This window comes from Oncorhynchus masou, unplaced genomic scaffold, assembly GCF_036934945.1.
Source record: "Oncorhynchus masou masou isolate Uvic2021 unplaced genomic scaffold, UVic_Omas_1.1 unplaced_scaffold_617, whole genome shotgun sequence".
In the NCBI taxonomy this organism is placed as follows: domain Eukaryota; kingdom Metazoa; phylum Chordata; class Actinopteri; order Salmoniformes; family Salmonidae; genus Oncorhynchus; species Oncorhynchus masou.
The window spans coordinates 367,773-376,401 of NW_027012598.1; the positions used below are offsets into that span (position 1 = coordinate 367,773).

Below are 8,629 nucleotides of genomic sequence, written 5' to 3' on the forward strand. Positions count from 1 at the left end.
CCTTGGCTCACTGATGTCTGATGACTGGAAAACAGGAGATGGTGAGAGATGAAGGAGAGGTGGAGCCTCCTGGTGTCCAGGTTTCTCCCCATGTTACCAGAACCTCCTTCCAACGCTGCCCTCCTTCTCAAGACTTCTCACAGCTTCTTCTGGCCTGGAGAGAATCTGTTCCCAACTCAACGCTGCCCTCCTTCTCAAGACTTCTCACAGCTTCTTCTGGTTCTGGAGAGAATCTGTTCCCAACTCAACCTAGAGGTTTCTACAGGGGTGGAAGGGGATAATAAATCTAGAGGTTTCTACAGGGGTGGATGGTGAGGTAAACCTAGAGGTTTCTACAGGGGTGGAAGGAGATAATAAATCTAGAGGTTTCTACAGGGGTGGATGGTGAGGTAAACCTAGAGGTTTCTACAGGGGTGGAAGGAGATAATAAATCTAGAGGTTTCTACAGGGGTGGAAGGGGATAATAAATCTAGAGGTTTCTACAGGGGTGGAAGGGGATAATAAATCTAGAGGTTTCTACAGGGGTGGAAGGGGATAATAAATCTAGAGGTTTCTACAGGGGTGGAAGGGGATAATAAATCTAGAGGTTTCTACAGGGGTGGAAGGAGATAATAAATCTAGAGGTTTCTACAGGGGTGGAAGGGGAGGTAAAGAATAGTGTACACTACTGATTCATGTTTTAGTTTGATACTTATCGCTGTAAAGAATAGTGTACACTACTGATTCATGTTTTAGTTTGATACTTATCGCTGTAAAGAATAGTGTACTCTACTGATTCATGTTTTAGTTTGATACTTATTGCTGTAAAGAATAGTGTACACTACTGATTCATGTTTTAGTTTGATACTTATCGCTGTAAAGAATAGTGTACACTACTGATTCATGTTTTAGTTTGATACTTATCGCTGTAAAGAATAGTGTACTCTACTGATTCATGTTTTAGTTTGATACTTATTGCTGTAAAGAATAGTGTACTCTACTGATTCATGTTTTAGTTTGATACTTATCGCTGTAAAGAATAGTGTACACTACTGATTCATGTTTTAGTTTGATACTTATCGCTGTAAAGAATAGTGTACACTACTGATTCATCGCTGTAAAGATGAAATGGGATTTCTCTCACTCTTGCGTTTCTTCTGTGGAGCTTAAAAACATTTCCTTTCTGTTTTTGCTATTTTTTTTCTATGACGATCAGATTGAGTGATTGATTAACCTCCGAACCCTAGGATCCCGCCAAATTCACATCGTGTCAGTGATTTGATTGGCTCCTCTCTCAAAGCTGCACGTTGTTGACGTCCCCTGTAACAGACATCTCCTCCTCTAGATGACTCTGTAGTGAAGGAAGGGGAGGTTCCCCACTGTAACAGACATCTCCTCCTCCTCTAGATGACTCTGTAGTGAAGGAAGGGGAGGTTCCCCCCTGTAACAGACATCTCCTCCTCCTCTAGATGACTCTGTAGTGAAGGAAGGGGAGGTTCCCCCCTGTAACAGACATCTCCTCCTCCTCTAGATGACTCTGTAGTGAAGGAAGGGGAGGTTCCCCACTGTAACAGACATCTCCTCCTCCTCTAGATGACTCTGTAGTGAAGGAAGGGGAGGTTCCCCCCTGTAACAGACATCTCCTCCTCTAGATGACTCTGTAGTGAAGGAAGGGGAGGTTCCCCCCTGTAACAGACATCTCCTCCTCCTCTAGATGACTCTGTAGTGAAGGAAGGGGAGGTTCCCCCCTGTAACAGACATCTCCTCCTCTAGATGACTCTGTAGTGAAGGAAGGGGAGGTTCCCCCCTGTAACAGACATCTCCTCCTCCTCTAGATGACTCTGTAGCGAAGGAAGGGGAGGTTCCCCCCTGTAACAGACATCTCCTCCTCCTCTAGATGACTCTGTAGTGAAGGAAGGGGAGGTTCCCCCCTGTAACAGACATCTCCTCCTCCTCTAGATGACTCTGTAGTGAAGGAAGGGGAGGTTCCCCTGTAACAGACATCTCCTCCTCCTCTAGATGACTCTGTAGTGAAGGAAGGGGAGGTTCCCCCCTGTAACAGACATCTCCTCCTCCTCTAGATGACTCTGTAGTGAAGGAAGGGGAGGTTCCTCCCTGTAACAGACATCTCCTCCTCCTCTAGATGACTCTGTAGTGAAGGAAGGGGAGGTTCCTCCCTGTAACAGACATCTCCTCCTCCTCTAGATGACTCTGTAGTGAAGGAAGGGGAGGTTCCCCCTGTAACAGACATCTCCTCCTCCTCTAGATGACTCTGTAGTGAAGGAAGGGGAGGTTCCCCCTGTAACAGACATCTCCTCCTCCTCTAGATGACTCTGTAGTGAAGGAAGGGGAGGTTCCCCCTGTAACAGACATCTCCTCCTCCTCTAGATGACTCTGTAGTGAAGGAAGGGGAGGTTCCCCCTGTAACAGACATCTCCTCCTCTAGATGACTCTGTAGTGAAGGAAGGGGAGGTTCCCCCTGTAACAGACATCTCCTCCTCCTCTAGATGACTCTGTAGTGAAGGAAGGGGAGGTTCCCCCTGTAACAGACATCTCCTCCTCCTCTAGATGACTCTGTAGTGAAGGAAGGGGAGGTTCCCCCCTGTAACAGACATCTCCTCCTCCTCTAGATGACTCTGTAGCGAAGGAAGGGGAGGTTCCCCACTGTAACAGACATCTCCTCCTCCTCTAGATGACTCTGTAGTGAAGGAAGGGGAGGTTCCCCCCTGTAACAGACATCTCCTCCTCCTCTAGATGACTCTGTAGTGAAGGAAGGGGGGGGGTTCCCCCCTTAACAGACATCTCCTCCTCCTCTAGATGACTCTGTAGTGAAGGAAGGGGAGGTTCCCCCCTGTAACAGACATCTCCTCCTCTAGATGACTCTGTAGTGAAGGAAGGGGAGGTTCCCCCCTGTAACAGACATCTCCTCCTCCTCTAGATGACTCTGTAGTGAAGGAAGGGGAGGTTCCCCCTTGTAACAGACATCTCCTCCTCCTCTAGATGACTCTGTAGTGAAGGAAGGGGAGGTTCCCCCCTGTAACAGACATCTCCTCCTCCTCTAGATGACTCTGTAGTGAAGGAAGGGGAGGTTCCCCCCTGTAACAGACATCTCCTCCTCCTCTAGATGACTCTGTAGTGAAGGAAGGGGAGGTTCCCCCCTGTAACAGACATCTCCTCCTCCTCTAGATGACTCTGTAGTGAAGGAAGGGGAGGTTCCCCCTGTAACAGACATCTCCTCCTCCTCTAGATGACTCTGTAGTGAAGGAAGGGGAGGTTCCCCCCTGTAACAGACATCTCCTCCTCCTCTAGATGACTCTGTAGTGAAGGAAGGGGGGGGGGACACACAGCCAACAGATAGTTCAATATTCAATACTGTTCAATTGGTGACCCCTGGCATTTCTATGAATTCTAAAAGAACCTTATCCGATAGATTTTAATCGTCTTATGATCACTATCAAGGGTTTATTAAATGAAGTTGATGCTGCTGCTATTTATGACTTTCCTTTGCCTTATTAGAGACAGAGAGAGAGACAGAGAGAGACAGAGAGAGAGACAGAGAGAGAGACAGAGAGAGAGACAGAGAGAGAGACAGAGAGAGAGACAGAGAGAGACAGAGAGAGACAGAGAGAGAGACAGAGAGAGACAGAGAGAGACAGAGAGAGACAGAGAGAGACAGAGAGAGAGACAGAGAGAGAGACAGAGAGAGAGACAGAGAGAGAGACAGAGAGAGAGACAGAGAGAGAGACAGAGAGAGAGACAGAGAGAGAGACAGAGAGAGAGAGACAGAGAGAGAGAGAGAGACAGAGAGAGACAGAGAGAGAGAGACAGAGAGAGAGAGACAGAGAGAGACAGAGAGAGAGACAGAGAGAGAGACAGAGAGAGAGAGAGAGAGAGAGACAGACAGAGAGAGAGAGACAGAGAGAGACAGAGAGAGAGACAGAGAGAGAGAGACAGAGAGAGACAGAGAGAGAGACAGAGAGAGAGAGACAGAGAGAGACAGAGAGAGACAGAGAGAGACAGAGAGAGACAGATATCTATGGTAAACACACAGTAAAGTAATGACATGCAGAACAGATGCATTCCCAGCATGTGAATAGTGTTTCAGGGGATTAGTTTGAGCAAAGCGAGGCACAGAATCTCTCATCTTGATCAAATAATAGTTGAAAATAACTTGAATACATAGTTATTTGATATGCAAGGTGATCTCAAAGGCCGTGAAGTCTGCACATAGTAAACTAATTCCAAAAACCGTAAACACAGTCAACATATATTAAACTAATTCCCAAAGACCGTAAACACAGTCAACATATATTAAACTAATTCCCAAAGACCGTAAACACAGTCTGCACATAGTAAACTAATTCCCAAAGACCGTAAACACAGTCTGCACATAGTAAACTAATTCCCAAAGACCGTAAACACAGGCAACATATAGTAAACTAATTCCCAAAGACTGTAAACTAATTCCAAAGATCGTAAACACAGTCTGCACATAGTAAACTAATTCCCATATTCTACTACTCTTCAGCACTTGGTTCTCTTAGCTTAGCACCAATGGTTCCATGTTCTGTCAGAACCCTCTGAACTGTTAGCTTAGCACCAATGGTTCCATGTTCTGTCAGAACCCTCTGAACTGTTAGCTTAGCACCAATGGTTCCATGTTCTGTTAGAACCCTCTGAACTGTTAGCTTAGCACCAATGGTTCCATGTTCTGTTAGAACCCTCTGAACTGTCACAGAACCATAAAACGTAGATATGGAATGATCTTAGGTTGTCTGGGACTTGATGTTCCATGGCCGGCATGCTGTCCTGTCCTGGGCAACGGGAGGGGCAGTCATGACACGGTTGGGACTTGATGTTCCATGGCCGGCATGCTGTCCTGTCCTGGGCAACGGGTGGGGCAGTCATGACACGGTTGGGACTTGATGTTCCATGGCCGGCATGCTGTCCTGTCCTGGGCAACGGGAGGGGCAGTCATGACACGGTTGGGACTTGATGTTCCATGGCCGGCATGCTGTCCTGGGCAACAGGAGGGGCAGTCATGACACGGTTGGGACTTGATGTTCCATGGCCGGCATGCTGTCCTGTCCTGGGCAACGGGTGGGGCAGTCATGACACGGTTGGGACTTGATGTTCCATGGCCGGCATGCTGTCCTGTCCTGGGCAACGGGAGGGGCAGTCATGACACGGTTGGGACTTGATGTTCCATGGCCGGCATGCTGTCCTGTCCTGGGCAACGGGTGGGGCAGTCATGACACGGTTGGGACTTGATTGAGCTTTCTGTTCTATCATCTTTTAAAAGCACGTAGGCATTACTACCATCGCTTCCCAAATGGCACCCGAGCCATTACATAGTGCACATTTGGGATGCGGTCTACATTTCTTTCAAATGAAGGTTTGAAGGGGGTAACTACATGAAGAACATTATTAATATATATATTATGTATAAATTTTCTAAGACCGACCACAAATAAACGGTCCTTCACTGAGACGGAGATGGCTGAAAACAGAATGGGTTCTATAATAGAACTCTAATGGTTCTGAACCATAGGGTGGGTTCTCTAATAGAACTCTAATGGTTCTGAATCATAGGGTGGGTTCTATAATATTACTCTAATGGTTCTGAATCATAGGGTGGGTTCTCTAATAGAACTCTAATGGTTCTGAACCAAGGGTGGGTTCTATAATATTACTCTAATGGTTCTGAACCATAGGGTGGGTTCTCTAATAGAACTCTAATGGTTCTGAATCATAGGGTGGGTTCTATAATATTACTCTAATGGTTCTGAACCATAGGGTGGGTTCTCTATTACTCTAATGGTTCTAAACCATAGGGTGGGTTCTGTAAGAGAACTCTAGTGGTTCTAGGGTCCTTCTGACTCTGTGCTCCTGTCTGGCTTCATAGTAACTGCTTGTCAGAGCTTCTGTCAAGTCCTTTCCCATCTGTTCCATCTGTATTGCATGTCAATAAAACACATTTTGTCTGGAGGATGTTTCTGTTTTTCTGGTTGTTAATACACATCTGACCAGCAGAGGGCAGACTATACCACAGCCTGCAACAGCCTCGTCTACTGGTACCATCTGGAAGTGGATGAAATAAATGGATACGTGTGTGTGTGGTTATATAGCCTGGGTGGTGAGAAGCAGCACAGACCTTGGGCCTTAGCTCCTCAGTTAGTGTGATCATCTTTATAGATGTTGTGGTATTAATGGTGGATAAGGTGTCTGTCTGAGGCACTCTGGGAGACAATAGGTCCAAGTCAGACCTACAGGGATGTTCCAAATGGACCAAACGGTATATCCTGCATGCACTAGCAAACTATATAGGGAGTAGGGTGTCATGTAGTGCACTATACAGGGAGTAGGGTGCCATGTAGTGCACTATACAGGGAGTAGGGTGCCATGTAGTGCACTATATAGGGAATAGGGTGCCATGTAGTGCACTGTATAGGGAATAGGGGGCCATGTAGTACACTATATAGGGAATAGGGTGCCATGTAGTGCCCTATATAGGGAATAGGGTGTCATTTGGAACACAAAAGGCCCAAATTAGACAGCACTTTAAATGAACCACACGTTTTAGAGGACTCACCAGTCAGAAGACACTCTGCTACTGAACAGTACAGGCCAGTCAGAAGACACTCTGCTACTGAACAGTGGGACAGTACAGGCCAGTCAGACAACACTCTGCGACTGAACAGTGGGACAGTACAGGCCAGTCAGACGACACTCTGCTACTGAACAGTGGGACAGTACAGGCCAGTCAGACAACACTCTGCTACTGAACAGTGGGACAGTACAGGCCAGTCAGACAACACTCTGCTACTGAACAGTGGGACAGTACAGGCCAGTCAGACAACACTCTGCTACTGAACAGTGGGACAGTACAGGCCAGTCAGACAACACTCTGCTACTGAACAGTGGGACAGTACAGGCCAGTCAGACGACACTCTGCTACTGAACAGTACAGGCCAGTCAGAAGACACTCTGCTACTGAACAGTACAGGCCAGTCAGACGACACTCTGCTACTGAACAGTGGGACAGTACAGGCCAGTCAGACAACACTCTGCTACTGAACAGTACAGGCCAGTCAGAAGACACTCTGCTACTGAACAGTGGGACAGTACAGGCCAGTCAGACAACACTCTGCTACTGAACAGTGGGACAGTACAGGCCAGTCAGATGACACTCTGCTACTGAACAGTACAGGCCAGTCAGACAACACTCTGCTACTGAACAGTACAGGCCAGTCAGAAGACACTCTGCTACTGAACAGTGGGACAGTACAGGCCAGTCAGACGACACTCTGCTACTGAACAGTGGGACAGTACAGGCCAGTCAGAAGACACTCTGCTACTGAACAGTGGGACAGTACAGGCCAGTCAGACGACACTCTGCTACTGAACAGTACAGGCCAGTCAGATGACACTCTGCTACTGAACAGTACAGGCCAGTCAGACGACACTCTGCTACTGAACAGTGGGACAGTACAGGCCAGTCAGACAACACTCTGCTACTGAACAGTGGGACAGTACAGGCCAGTCAGACGACACTCTGCTACTGAACAGTGGGACAGTACAGGCCAGTCAGAAGACACTCTGCTACTGAACAGTGGGACAGTACAGGCCAGTCAGACAACACTCTGCTACTGAACAGTGGGACAGTACAGGCCAGTCAGACAACACTCTGCTACTGAACAGTGGGACAGTACAGGCCAGTCAGACGACACTCTGCTACTGAACAGTACAGGCCAGTCAGAAGACACTCTGCTACTGAACAGTGGGACAGTACAGGCCAGTCAGACGACACTCTGCTACTGAACAGTGGGAAAGTACAGGCCAGTCAGACAACACTCTGCTACTGAACAGTACAGGCCAGTCAGAAGACACTCTGCTACTGAACAGTGGGACAGTACAGGCCAGTCAGACAACACTCTGCTACTGAACAGTGGGACAGTACAGGCCAGTCAGATGACACTCTGCTACTGAACAGTACAGGCCAGTCAGACAACACTCTGCTACTGAACAGTACAGGCCAGTCAGAAGACACTCTGCTACTGAACAGTGGGACAGTACAGGCCAGTCAGACAACACTCTGCTACTGAACAGTAAGACAGTACAGGCCAGTCAGATGACACTCTGCTACTGAACAGTACAGGCCAGTCAGACAACACTCTGCTACTGAACAGTACAGGCCAGTCAGAAGACACTCTGCTACTGAACAGTGGGACAGTACAGGCCAGTCAGACAACACTCTGCTACTGAACAGTGGGACAGTACAGGCCAGTCAGACGACACTCTGCTACTGAACAGTGGGACAGTACAGGCCAGTCAGACAACACTCTGCTACTGAACAGTACAGGCCAGTCAGACAACACTCTGCTACTGAACAGTGGGACAGTACAGGCCAGTCAGATGACACTCTGCTACTGAACAGTGGGACAGTACAGGCCAGTCCGATGACACTCTGCTACTGAACAGTACAGGCCAGTCAGATGACACTCTGCTACTGAACAGTGGGACAGTACAGGCCAGTCAGAAGACACTCTGCTACTGAACAGTACAGGCCAGTCAGACAACACTCTGCTACTGAACAGTACAGGCCAGTCAGACAACACTCTGCTACTGAACAGTGGGACAGTACAGGCCA

General features: G+C 47.9%; 1 long non-coding RNA gene across 4 annotated transcripts; it reads left to right on the top strand.

Annotated features, from left to right (window-relative positions):
• Positions 1 to 1,964: 1,964 nt before the first annotated feature.
• On the top strand, positions 1,965 to 5,967 carry LOC135536431 (uncharacterized). 4 transcript variants are annotated; one of them, XR_010454993.1, is made up of 3 exons: positions 1,965 to 2,210; positions 2,574 to 3,191; positions 3,253 to 5,967. It is a non-coding gene; the product is annotated as an uncharacterized LOC135536431 (long non-coding RNA). The 4 variants fall into 4 exon arrangements; XR_010454990.1 differs by having other exon boundaries at positions 2,574 to 5,967; XR_010454991.1 differs by having other exon boundaries at positions 1,965 to 2,086; positions 2,574 to 5,967.
• Positions 5,968 to 8,629: the final 2,662 nt, after the last annotated feature.